A 14,749-nucleotide genomic window follows, 5' to 3' on the forward strand; every position below is an offset into this window, starting at 1 on the left:
TGCTAGAATCTTTGGCTATTTCATTCTTAACTAATGGTTTTCAAGCTGAATATGAATCATGCATAGAATTGAAGGAGTTTTTGAGAAGCCTTCCCATTTTTATCTCATGTACTGCTATTTATCTTAGTCACATTGCTGATTGTTGACGATTTAATGAAAAGGAAAATGGAAAACAGAATACTAACTATCTGGGTTTCTGGAACCAGTTAAGATACCTTAAAAGGTTTCCTTACATATGTGAGTCACATTTGAAGCTATTATCGATGTCTGTAAACTCTCATATTGCCCCTTTTAAAACTTATCACTCACATAAATTGGGTGGTGGCACCCTGACTATAGCTCCTGTTGAGGTGACTCAGCATTCAAGCAAATATACTTTTAAGCTCTTAGCTAGTTTCGAGTGGATAAGAAGGAGTGTGTACAAAGCTTGGAATAAAATTTCAGAGATTGTTTTCTAGTGTATCATACAAAAAACCCATCTGACATACTTACGATGTTTCATTTCTTCACCTCTTCTCAAGAGATGAGAAAAACATTTTTTTTTTGACTTGGTACTCGTCCCTGGAAGGGTTGTGACACTCCTGAATTACCCTCAGCCTTGGCTTTCGGCCCCTAGGCCTCTTGTCCCTTGCTGTGCATACCAATTCAAACTGAACCATTAGAAATAAGGATGTTGTGTTTCAGTATAAGGCAGGAAATTCTGAAAAAGCATAAAATTCTGATGTCCTTTTAAAAAGTTATTCCAAAAAATTAACCACTGCTTTTTTTTTTTTTAACCACTGCTTTTAAACATTATTATTATTAGGACAACTAGACTTCGTGTTAACAATGGCAGATTTTCCCTTCCTGGCTTGTTCTTGTTCTTGTGTTTAACTTTGTTAATAAGCTGGAAAAAGATAAGGAAAAGAAATCGGAAGACATAGGTCAATGAACATGGAAGAATTTCTCTACAAGTTTAGTGACTTCCTTTAGCAACGGGAGTAGTGATGAGTCATTTTAAAACCTTCATATTTTTGTCTTAGTAGCTCCCATCCCACAAACTAACAAAGATATTAATATGCATTCATCTTGCACATCGAATTAAAATTTTTTTCTTGCAACAGAAAGCTAAAGAGCTTTTATAATTTTGCTGCCCAAACTCTTCGAGTGCAAGTAAATTCATTTATCTGTGCCTGTGAATTTTGGGCCATCATCTTGCACGTGAGGGTGTTCTTGCAATGTGAAAAAAATCTAATGCACAGCATTTCTTGAGGTACAAAGATTATCAAGGGACTAAATAGAACGATGAGTAAAGTCGACAGTGAGTTATGTTTTGTTGATATGCAAACAAACGTTTATCGCTTTTAGTTTCACTGTTTTCTCTTTGGTTTGGAGGCAGTGCGTTCTTGTCATCTTGTCAGTGTTTTAGTGGGTTCCTAAAATGGTCAGAAAGCTTGAAAAGCTGGCCATATCTCTACCTATTGTGGCTTTTTTGGCATTGAAGATATCTCTGCGTTTTAGAAATCCCAAATTTCCCGGGCGGGACGCAAGGTGGAACAGCACAGCGTTTTGGAAAATGTCATTAGCATTCTTTGGCTAAAATATGTCAAAAGCAGACACATTGGATTGACCTTTGGCAGCAAGAGCAACTGAGAGATCCAGATCTGGGTGCCAGGCTCACAGAATTTTTTCATTGTGCAATTGGTGGAATTGTTTACCACCAATTGAGAAGAAGAAGAAAAAAGACCTCGAATGTAACAGGTGTTTCCCTGCACTTCCAGCTTAGGGGTAGAGACAGGAGGCAAGTCAATGGCATGATATGTACTTTATGGCATAATCTTTCTAAATTCTTCTGTTTGTAAATTGGGTCATGGATTCGTTGCATGTATTAAAACGGCCACCTCCTTGTGTTCCTCAGTGTCCATGGTTATTTACCCAGAATCACTTCTCTTGAATACATGTGTCTCTTAAAGAATCCATGTACCTATAAGTATGCACATTCCACCAGACCTACCATTACTTGCAGAAGTGTGGGGCACCCTGAAGATACTGTTTCTCCCGTCCTGAGCCTCATGTGAGGGCTTCCTTCATACTCATTCTTGTCCCAGTGATACAAGACAGTCATGTCACAGGCTCACGGCATGACCGTTTTCTCCCAACTTAATCTTAAAAAGGAGGTGTTTTTGTTTTTGTTTTCTTTCTCTAACTTCACCCATACACTTGTACCTAAAAATCCACTCACTTCCCAACTCTTCCAGGGAGAAGTCTCATAATCACCCAATGTTTGGATTCTCTACCTAATTACTCAATTTTCCTTCCCAGCTCTCTAGCCAGATCTCACTGAATTTCATCAGCAAATTCAATGAATCAGTTTTCATTTATCTCTCACACACATAACACGCTCACACACTTCTGGAAACTTTAAGGATTATTTCAGTGGTTCTGATTTTTGCTGAGTCTAAAAGACCAAGGGGAATTTGAGGGGGCAAAGCGACATATACCTGTTCTTTCCAGGTCTTTTCATTTTCTTTCTTTCTTTCTTTCTTTCTTTCTTTCTTTCTTTCTTTCTTTCTTTCTTTCTTTCTTTCTTCTTTTTCTTCTTCTTCTTCTTTCTTTCTTTCTTCTTTTTCTTCTTTTCTTTCTTTCTTCTTTTTCTTCTTTTTTCTTTCTTTCTTTCTTCTTTCTTTCTTTCTTTCTTTCTTTCTTTCTTTCTTTCTTTCTTCATTTTTTCTAATAAAAATTTATTTTTTATTGGTGTTCAATTTGCCAACATACAGAATAACACCCAGTGCTCATCCCGTCACGTGCCCCCCTCAGTGCTCACAACCCCGTCACCCCCACTCCCCGCCCTCCTCACCTTGACACAGACACTAGAGGAGGGGGCAATGTGACCAGGGGGCAGAAGATGGGAGTGATGTGACTACAAACCAAGAAATGGCAGCAGCTACCAGAGCCTTCAGAGGGAACCAATACCTTGCTTTTGGCTCAGTGATATTTATTTCAGACTTTTGGCCTCTGGAACTTGGAAAAATTGTTTTCTATTGTTTAAAGCCTCCAAGTTTGTGATATTTTGTTACAGCAGCCACGGGAAACTAACACAAGAACAGAAACTCTGTTCTACGCTGCCACCTATAGGCAAATTCTCTGGTTCCCAAATCAGAATCATCTCAGTAGGAATTAGAGTAATGGCCACAGATCTGGATACAGGGGCATTACTTCCAAGTCTGTAGTAATAAATACCTGGGTAGAAAAGTCAGATAACCCAAACATGAAGGAAATGAGGTACCCAGAGTCCAGGCATACTCTTCAAAAAAAAAAAAAGGCATCAAATTAGAATTAGAGAAGCATCACAGAAGACATAGGCCAAGAGCAACCCTAAATAATGATGTTAGCTTCCTTTAGTTGTTATACTGACAAAAAAGTTGGTTCTTGAACTTGTCAGTCCTAATCCTGCAAGATGGAAAGAGCTGGTTGTTTCTAAAGGGAGAGATTCCCATGTAAGAACAAACTAGTAAGGTAGGTTTAATGAATGTAGTCACATGTATTCATTGTTGGGTGAAGAGCTCCAAGTAGGTGCATGGTTTAATGACGTGGCAACATAAAATCAGATCCCTGGGTATATGTAAAGGTTTGGGCTTTGACTGATTCTACTCAACATGTACATCATTAAGTGCTAGCAACAGAAAGACACCAGGATCAAGAGGCAGATTTCATCACCTAGGGCTACACATCATTCAGTGCCAAATTATAGTAAATTAAACCAGATTGCATTTATAGGCACACCTTGGAGATATTGTGTCTTCAATTCCAGACCACCAAAATGAAGCAAGTATCTCAGTAAAGTGAATCAATTGAATTTTTTTTTGGTTTTGCGCTGCATATAAAGGTTATGTGTATACAACATTGAAGTCTATTAAAAGTGTGCAATAGCATTATGTCCAAAAAACACAATGTATATACCTTAAATTTAAAAATACTTTATTACTGGGATGCATGGGTGGGCCAGTGGTTGAGCGTCTGCCTTCAGCTCAGGGCATGATCTTGGAGTCCCAGGATGGAGTCCCACATGGGGTTCCCCACAGGGAATCTGCTTCTCCCTATGCCTAGGTCTATGCCTCGTTCTCTTTCTGCATCTCTCATGAATAAATAATTAAAATCTTTAAAAAATAAAAATACTTTTATTACTAACAAATGCTAACCATCTTGTGAACTTTCAGTTGATTGCAATCACTGATCATAGATCCACGTAACAAATGAAGTAATAATGAGTAAGTTTGAACTGCAAGAAGGACACAGAGACATGAAGTGAGAAGTCCTGTAGAAATAAAAATAACACTAAAAGACTTGGTCAATGCACGGTTGCCACAAACTTCAATTTGTAAAAAACAACAACAACAACAACAAAAACAAAAAAACAAGATACGTGTGAAGCATGATAAAATAAGGTATGTCTATATAAAAAAGTGTTAAAGTGATTAGTTATTAAAGAAAAAAGGGTTTTTTCTCATAACATTTATCAAAATAAATTCCCAGATGAATTAAAGGCATAAATGTGAAACAATGAAACTACTGACATATAGTAGACAACATAGGTGAATTTTATATGAACATGGATAGAGAAAGCCTTTTTAATCATAAAAGTCATAATGATATCACCAAGATGGCAAGAAAAATGATCTTCTCCAGTTCCCTCAGAGAAACACCAACTGGGGTATCCATAGTCAAGGCATCTTTGTGAAAGTCCCAGAACCAAGGATGAGGCTGGAGTATCTACTTGACTCAGAAAAATAATAATAATAAAATAATGCATTTGAAGGGTAAAGGGAGCAGTTTTACTTTGACCTAATCACCCTTTCCCAAAACCAGTGCAGTACAGCACAAAGATATACTCCCAGAAACCTCTGATTTCTCCAGTGTGAAAAAGCCCAAGGGAGGGTATCCAGCTTCTCCACTGTTATGAGTGCTTCTAAGGATGCCTACACTTCAGTCTCATCTCACAGGGACCACTGGAGAAATAAATAGCATAAACTTTCAAGTATCAGAGATGGAGAGGGGGAAAGGAGCTCATAGCAATTAAGGCAGGGATCATGGTAAGCTGTGGTTTGGGGAGTGTAAGTACCTGAACAGAGCTCTTAGCTAAGAGCCAGAGTGAGAGCCATTTGGAGAACCAAAGTGATGGTGCTCACTTCAGCAGTAAATATACTAAAATCAGAACGATACAGAGAAGATTAGCATGGCCCTTGCACAAGGATAACATGCAGCATTCCATATTTTTTCAACTTCTGGTCTTTGACCTTGTCAGAATCATCTAGGGTGAAATTTACTTAGGTCATGGTTGATATTCTTGACTCAGCCCACTCATACAGCCACTCTGTACTTAGCAAAATGACTAGAAGAATTCAACACAAAAGAAAGAATCAGAAACAGTACTCTCTGCCACAGAGTTACAGAATTTAGATTACAATTCAATATCAGAAAGTCAATTCAGAAGCACAATTATAAAGCTACTAGTGGCTCTGGAAAAAAAAGCATAAAGGATTCAAGAGACTTCATAACTGCAGAAATTAGATCTAAAAAGGATGATATTAAAAATCAATTAAATGAAATGCAATCCAAACTGGAGGTCCTAATGATGAGGGTTAATGAGGTGGAAGAAAGAGTGAGAGATATACAACACAAGTTTATGGCAAGGAGGAAGCTGAGGAAAAAAGAGAAAAACAATTAAAAGACCATGAGGAAAGGTTAAGGGAAATAAATGATAGCCTCAGAAGGAAAAATCTACATATTGAACAAATCAAAACTGAGAACTTCCCTAATTTGGGGAGGGAAACAGGCATTCAGATCCAGGAGACAGAGATATCCTCCCCCCCCCCCAAAAAAATCAATAAAAACCAATAAACACCTCAACATTTAATAGTGAAACTTGCAAATTTCAAAGATAAAGAGAAAATCCTTAAGGTGGTAAGAGACAAGAGATCCCTATCTTATATGGGGAAAAATATCAGATTAACAGCAGACCTCTCCACAAAGACCTGGGAGGCCAGAAAGGGCTGGCAGGATACATTCAGGGTCCTAAATGAGAAGAACACACAGCTGAGAATACTCTATCCAGCAAGGCTCTCATTCATAATAGAAGGAGAGATAAAGAGCTTCCAAGAGATGCAGAAACTGGAAGAATATGTGACCACTAAACTAGCTCTGCAAGAAATATTAAGGGGGACCCTGTAAAATAAATAGGAAGCCCAAAGAACTAACCCACAAAAACAAGGACTGAATAGGTATTATGATGACATTAAGTTCATATCTATCAATAGTTACTCTGAACATGAATGGGCTAAATGATCCCATCAAAAGACACAGGGTTTCATGCTGGATAAAAAAGCAAGGCCCATCCATTTGCTGTCTACAAGAGACTCATTTGAGACCTAAGGACACCTCCAACCTGAAAATTAAAGGGTGGAGAACCATTAACATTCAAATGGTCCTCAAAAGAAAGCTGAGGTGGCAATCCTCCTATCAGATAAAGTTTATCCCAAAGACTGTAGTAAGAGATGAAGAGGGACACTATGTCATACTCAAAGGGTCTATCGAACAAGAAGACCTAACAATCATGAATATTTACGCCCCTAATGTGGGAGCTGCCAAGTATATCAAACAATTAATAACCAAAGTAAAGACATATTAAATTATAATACACCAATAGTAGGAGACTTCAACCTGGCACTTGCAGCAAATGACAGATATTCTAAGCACAACATCACCAAAGAAACAAGAGCTTATATGATACACTGGACCAGATGGATTTCACAGATATCTACAGAACTTTACATCCAAACACAACTGAATACACATTCTTTTCAAGTGCACAGGGGACTTTCTCTGGAATAGACCATATATTGGGTCACAAATCAGGTCTCAGCCAATATCAAAAGATTGGGATTGTTCCCTGCATATTTTCAAACCACGATGCTTTGAAACTTGACCTCAATCACAAGAAGAAATCTGGAAGAAACTCAAACACATGGAGGTTAAAGAGCAGCCTGCTAAAAGATGAAAGGGTCAACCAGGAAATTAGAGAAGAATTAAAAAAGATTCATGGAAACTAATGAGAATGAAGATACAACCATTCAAAATCTTTGGGATACAGCAAAAGCAGTCCTGAGAGGGAAATACATCACAATATAAGTATCCCTCAAAAACTTGGAAAAATCAAATACACAAGCTAACCTTGCACCTAAAGGAATTGCAGAAAGGACAGCAAATAAACCTATACCAAGTAGAAGAAGAGAGTTAATAAAGATTCGAGCAGAACTCAATGAAGTAGAGACCAGAAGAACGGTAGAACAGATCAACAAAACCAGGAGTTGGTTCTTTGAAAGAATTTGTAAGAGAGATAAACCATTAGTCAGCCTTACTGAAAAGAAAGGAGAAAGGACTCAAATTATAAAATTATGAATGAAAGTGGAGAAATCACAATCAATACCAATGAAATGCAAAATTAAAAATTTAAAAAAATATTATAAGCAGATATACACCAATAAATTAGGCAATCTAGAGGAAACAGACACATTTCTGGAAAACCACAAAGTACGAAACCTGGAACAGGAAGAAACAGAAAACCTGAACAGGCCAATAACCAGGGAGGAAATTGAAGCAGTCATCAAAAACCTCCCAAGACACAAAAGTCCAGGGCCAGATGGCTTCCCAGGGGAATTCTATCAAATATTTAGAGAAGAAACAAAACCTATTCTACTAAAGCTGTTCTGAAAGATAGAAAGGGACGGAATACTTCCAGACTCATTTTATGAAGGCAGCATCACCTTAATTCCAAAACCAAAGATCCCACCAAAAAGGAGAATTATAGACCAATATCCCTGATTAACACAGCTGCAAAAATTCTCATGAATATACTAGCCAATAGGATCCAACAGTACATAAAGAAGATTATTCACCATGACCAAGCAGGATTTATCCCTGGAATGCAAGGCTGGTTCAACACTCATAAAGCTATCAACGTGATAGATCATATCAACAAGAGAAAAAACAAGAACGATATGATCCTCTCAATAGATGCAGAGAAAACATTTTTTAAAAGATTTTATTTATTTCTTCAGGAGACACACACACATACACAGAGAGAGAGAGAGGCAGAGACACAGGCAGAGGGAGAAGCAGGCTCCACGTAAGGAGCCCAAGATGGACTCAAACCTGGGACTCCAGGATCAGGCCCTGGGCTGTAGGTGGCGCTAAACCACTGTTCCACCTGGGGGGGGGGGGGGGCCAGAGAAAGCATTTGACAAAATACAGCATCCATTCCTGATCAAAACTCTTCAGAGTGTAAAGAGGAGGGAATATTCCTCACCACCTTAAAAGTCATCTATGAAAAGCCCACAGCAAATATCATCTCAATGATTGGAAACACTGGGAGCCCTTCCCCTAGGATCAGGAACATGACAGGGATGTCCACTCTCACCACTGCTATTCAACATAGGGTTGAAGTCCTAGACTCAGCAATCAGACAACAAAAACAAATAAAAGGCATTGAGATGGCAGAGAAGTAGTCAAACTCTCCCTCTTCACAGATGGCATGGTAAGGTACCTATAAAACCCAAAGACTCTACCCCAAGACTGCTAGAACTCATGCAGCAATTTGGCCGCATGGCAGGATACAAAATCAATGCTCAGAAAACAGTGGCATTTCTATACACTAACAATGAGACTGAAGAAAGAGAAATCAATCAATCCCAAAATCCCATTTGGGTTTATAGCACCCCAAAGCATAAGATACCTAGGAATAAACTTAACCAAAGTGATAAAGGATCTATACCCTAAAAACTACAGAAGGCTTCTGAAAGAAATTGAGAAGACACAAAGAGATGGAAAATATTCCATGCTCATGGATTGGAAGAATTAATACTGTGAAAATTTCTCTGCTACCCAAGGCTATTTACACATTTAATGCAATTCTTATTCAAATACCATAGTCTTTCTTCAGAGAGTTGGAACAAATCATCTTCAGATTTGTGTGGAATGAAAAAAAGACCCTGAATAGCCAGTGGAATTTTGAAAAAGAAAACCAGAGCCGGGCACTACACAATGTTGGATTTCAAGTTGTACTACAAAGCTGTGATGATCAAGACAGTGTGGTACTGGCACAAAAACAGACACGTAGATCAGTGGAACAGAATACAGAACCCAGAAATGGGCCCTCAAGGCTATGGTCAGATAATATTCGACAAAGCAGGAAAGACTATCTACTGGAAAAAGGACAGTCTCTTCAATAAATGGTGCTGGGAAAATTGGATTGCCATGTGCAGAAGAATGAAACTAGATCATTCTCTTACACCATACACAAAGATAAACTCAAAATGGATGAAAAATCTAAATGTGAGACAAGAATCCATCAAAATCCTAGAGGAGAACACAGGCAATACCCTTTTTTTGAACTTGGCCATAGCAACTTCTTGCAAGATACATATGTGAAGGCAAGGGAAACAAAAGGAAAAATGAATTCTTGGGCCTGCAGCAAAATAAAGGTTCTGCGTAGCAAAAGCAACTGTCAACAAAACTAAAAGACAACCTACAGAGGGATAGAAGATATTTGCAAATAACCTATCAGATAAAGGGCTAGTATCCAAGATCTATAAAGAACTTATTAAACTCAACAGCAAAGAGACAAACAATCCAATCATGAAATGGGCAAAAGACATGAACAGAAATCTCACAGGGGAAGACATAGACAAACAAGCACATGAGAAAATGCTCCGCATCACTTGCCATCAGGGAAATACAAATCAAAACCATAATGAGATACCACCTCCCACCAGTGAGAATGGGGAAAATTAACAAGGCAGGAAACCACAAATGTTGGAGAGGATGTGGAGACAAGGGAACCCTCTTACACTGTTGGTGGGAATGTGAACTGGTGCAACCACCTTGGAAAACTGTGTGGAGGTTCCTCAAAGAGTTAAAAATAGAGCTGCCCTAGGACCCAGCAATTGCACTGTTGGGGATTTACCCCAAAGATTCAGATGCAGTGAAAGACCCAGACACCTGCACCCAATGTTTATAGCAGCAATGTCCACAGTAGCCAAACTGTCGAAAGAGCTTCAGTGCCCATTAAAAGATTAATGGATAAAGAAGATGTGATCTGTATACACAATGGAATATTACTCAGCCATTTAAATGACAAATATCCTCCATTTGTTTCAACGTGGATGGAACTGGAGGGTATTATGCTGATTGAAGTAAGTCAATTGGAGACGGACAAAAATGATATGGTTTCATTCATATGGGGAATATAAAAAATAGTGAAAAGGATTAAAGCAGAAAGGAGAGAAAATGAGTGGGAAATATCAGAGAGGGAGACAGAACATGAGAGACTCCTAATTCTGGGAAACAAGGGGTAGTGGAAGGGGAGGTGGGTGGGGAAATGCGGTGACTAGGTGATGGGCACTGAGGGTGGCACATGATGGGAAGAGCACTGGATGTTATACTATATGTTGGCAAATCAAACTCTAATAAAAAATATACAAAAAAATGAGAAGCGAAGAAAAAAAAGTGATGATGCCCCAACCCAACTGGCTGGGTTTGGTTCTGGGTGTCCATCTAAAGGTCTCTATAAGGAATCCCTGGGTGGCTCAGTGGTTCAGCGCCTGCCTTCGGCCCAGGGCGTGATCCTGGAGTCCTGGGATCAAGTTCCGCATCAGGCTCCCTGCATGGAACCTGCTTCTCCCTCTGCCTGTGTCTCTGCCTTTCTCTGTGTGTCTTTAATGAATAAATAAATAAATAACTAAATAAAATCTTTAAAAAACAAAAACAAACAAACAAAAAAACAAAGGTCTCTATAGACAGAGCCATCTTACAGCCTGCTCACACAGGGAAGGAAGTCAGCAACCCCACACAGTGTGGTACACTGCCTCACCTAGGAGCCTAGTCAATGATCTATGGGAGGTCACACAGTGCAGGCTATGACCTCACCTAGACAAGGAGCCAACCCAGTAGCTCTGTTCAATTGTTGAGCAGAGACTGCAGCCCTTCTTATTCAGGACATCTCAATAGTGACCATGGACATCCTTGGAGCTCAACATACAGGACACAGAGCATAGCCAATGGCCCTGTCCAGCACTAGAACCCAGCCCACAGCCTTGCCTGATTGCTGAGCACAGCCTGAGGTCCCCCCAATCCCAAAGAGGCTTTACCTGAATGCCGAGTCATGCCAGAGGCACATCTGGATTGGGGACACAGCCTGCATTCTCACCCTACCAGGGCCAATTGCAGACCCAGCCTGCAGCCCCACTCATATGCAAAGTCAAACTAGTAGCACCACTCTGCCTGTGACTCCAGCCAACCAGAGGTGAATGCTGCTCCAGCTAGTGGCTCCACCTGACCCTGAAGCCAATCCATAGCCACTCAACCAGGGAGCCAGCCAGCAAGCAGCCCAATCTGAATGCCAAGCTGAGTCAGCACGCTCACCTAACCAAAGAGCTCAGCCAGGAGTACTCCTATCTCAGAGAAAGACAGAAGCCTCACCAAATTAGAGACCCTAACAGTGAGCCCCTCCTGCCCTCACTTACTTCCATCTGACCCATCCAAGCCCCACAGTGAACTATTATTGGTTTAAAAGAGAATGCTGAAACTATAAGATAGGGTGCATAAGCCTCATGGCACTAACAAAGAAAAAACCTGTAGTAGATGAGCAAAGTATTGAGACAGAAGAATCAAAGCACACCTCCACAAAGGGTCATCAAATCAGAAAAATAAGACAGCAAGGGACAAAGAAGAGAATATAGGAATTACAAAACAGTCAGAAGAAAACAATTAACAAAAGTTTAAAAAAGAAAAGAATACAATTAACAAAATGGCCATAGTAAGGCCCTACCTATCAATAATTACTTTAACATAGGTGGATGAAATTCTCCCATCCAAAAACCTAGAGAGGCTGGGATGGTTAAAAAAAAAAACAGGAAACTAGATCCAACAATATGCTGTCTACAAGAGATTCACTATAGTTTTAAAGACACACATAGATTGAAAGTGAAGGGATAGAAAACATTCCATACAAATGGTAACCAAAAGAGAGGAGGGATGGCTATACTTCTATCAGAAATAGAGTAAGTTTCAAATAGTCACAAGAGACAAAGAATGTCACTGTATAATGATAAAAGGATTAGTTTACAAAGAAGCCATAATAATTGCAAATATTTATGCATCCAACATCAGAACATCCAAATATATAAAGCAAATAATAACAGAGCTGCATGGAGAAATAAACAATAGAATAAGAAGGGTTTTAATATTCCATACCTAATAATTGGTGGATTACTCAGACAGAAAATGAATAAGGAAAGAGCACTACAGTGTTATCTGACTGTATATACACATGATTGCATGTAACATATGACTATATGATCATATATTCTTATTTAACACTAGATAGTGATTTGTGAAAAACACTATAGATCAAATAGACGTAGCCGACATATATAGAACATTCCACTCAACAGCAGCAGAATACACATTCTTCTCAAGTGCAGACAGAACATGTTCCAGGACAGATCATATGTTTAGCCACAAAAAAGTCTTAACAAATTCAAGAAAATTAAAATTATATCACATGTCTTTTCTGACCACTATATAGATACCAATAAGAAGAGGAAAGTTGGGAAATTCACAAACATAGAAATCAAAACACACTACTGAACAAACTATGGATCAAAAGAGAAATTTAAAAATCTTGATATAAATGAAAATGGAAATATAACATGCCAAAATTTATGGAATGCATTAAAAGCTGTTCTAAGAGGAAAGTTTACAATTATAAACACCTACATTAAAGAAAGAAATAGCTCACATAAACAATCAAACTTTACACCTCAAGGAGCTTGAACTAAGGTCAATGGTAACAGAAGAAAAAATAATTAGGATTAGAATAGAAGAAATGAAACAAAGAATAAAACAAAGGACTAACAAAACTAAAAAAAACTTTAAAAAGAATTAGTTTTTTAAAAAACTAAACAAAATTGACAAGCCTTTCACTAGGCTAACCAAGACAAAGAGAAAAGACAAAAATGAATAAAATTATCAATAAAAGAGGGATATTACCATTGAAACATCATTCCAAAATATCAGAAGAGGGCAGCCTGGGTGGCTTAGCACTTTAGCACCTGCCTTTGGCCCAGGGCCTGATCCTGGAGACCAGGGATCCAGTCCCACATCAGGTTTCCTGCATGGAGCCTGCTTCTCCCTCTGCCTGTGTCTCTGCCTCTCCCTCTCTCTCTGGCTCTCATGAATGAATAAATAAAATCTTTTAAATATATATATATATGTATATATATATACACATATATACATATATATCTGATATCTATATATATATATAGATATAGATATCAGAAGAGACTACTATAAGCAATTATATACCGATGAATTGGATAATCTAGAAGAAATTGTATGTTTCTAGAAACACACAACCGAACAAGACTGAAGCAAGAAAAAAAACCAATATCTGAGCAGAATAAATATGAGTAAAGCCATTGAATCAGTAATCAAAAACCTCCTAACACAGAAAAGTCCAGGACAAGCTGGTTTTACTCATAGATTCTACCAAACACTGGTGGATTTAAAGAATCAAAGCCAATCCTTCGGAAACCCTTCCAAAAAATTGAAGAAGAGGGAATACTCCCAAATTCACTTTATAAGACCTCCACTATCCAGATACAAAAGCCATATAGATGCTAAAAGCCAAATAGCCCGATGAACATAAATGCAAAAATTCACAACAAAATACTAGTTAATAAAGTTAACAGCACATTAAAAGGATGATATGCCACGAGGATGGGATTTATCCCTAGGATGCAAAGAAGGCTCAACAAACACAAGTCAACAAACATGATACATTAATATATCGATGGATAAAAATCACACAATCCTCATAGCAAAAGCATAATAAAAGCATATCATAAAATGCAACATGAAACAAAATAACGCCCATATGTAATATAATTAAAACTTCTGGAAGAAAATATAGGGTTAAAAACTCCTTGATGTTGGTCTTGGTAATGATTTTTTGGATAGAACACCAAAAGCACAAGCAACAAAAGCAAAAATAAACAAGTTGCTCTACATCAAACTAAAAAAATTATCTTTACAGCAAAATAAATTATTAACAAAATACTTAATAACAAATAATGATGGTGACACAAAGAATAGGAGAAAATACTTGTAGACCATATGTCTGATAAGGCATTAATTTCCAAAATATTTAAGAAACCTCTACAACTCGATAGTTAAAACAAAGAAAACCCCAAATAATTCAATTAAAAAAAGGGGCGAAGCCCCTGAACCGATATTTTTCCAAAGAAGACATCCACATGTCCAAGAGGTACATGAATTTGTGCTTAACATCAGTAATTACCAAGAAATACAAATCAAAAACACAAAAAGATATCACCTCACACTTGTGAGGATGACTATCATCAAGAAGACAACATATGCTGGAAAGGAAGTGGAGAAAAGGAAATCTTTCTGCGCTGTCAGTGGGAATGCAAATTGGTGCAGTAAGTATGAAAAGAGTATGAAGGATTCTCAAAAAATTTAATACAGATTCTCAAAAAATTAAATACTCTCTATGATCTACTAATCCCACTTCTGGGTATATATACCTAAAGGAAATGAAATTAGTATCTTTAAGAGATACCTGCATCCCTATGTTCACTGCAGCATTGTTCACAATAGCCAAGACATATAAAGAACCCTAAGTCTCCACTGA

General features: G+C 38.1%; 1 pseudogene; it reads left to right on the plus strand.

The window, feature by feature from the left end:
• The first annotated feature begins 5,161 nt into the window (after positions 1-5,161).
• On the plus strand, positions 5,162-5,254 carry LOC140598408 (U6 spliceosomal RNA; annotated as a pseudogene).
• The last annotated feature ends 9,495 nt before the right edge of the window (positions 5,255-14,749 follow it).

The sequence above is a fragment of the Vulpes vulpes genome, chromosome 3 (genome assembly GCF_048418805.1).
Source record: "Vulpes vulpes isolate BD-2025 chromosome 3, VulVul3, whole genome shotgun sequence".
NCBI lineage: Eukaryota > Metazoa > Chordata > Mammalia > Carnivora > Canidae > Vulpes > Vulpes vulpes.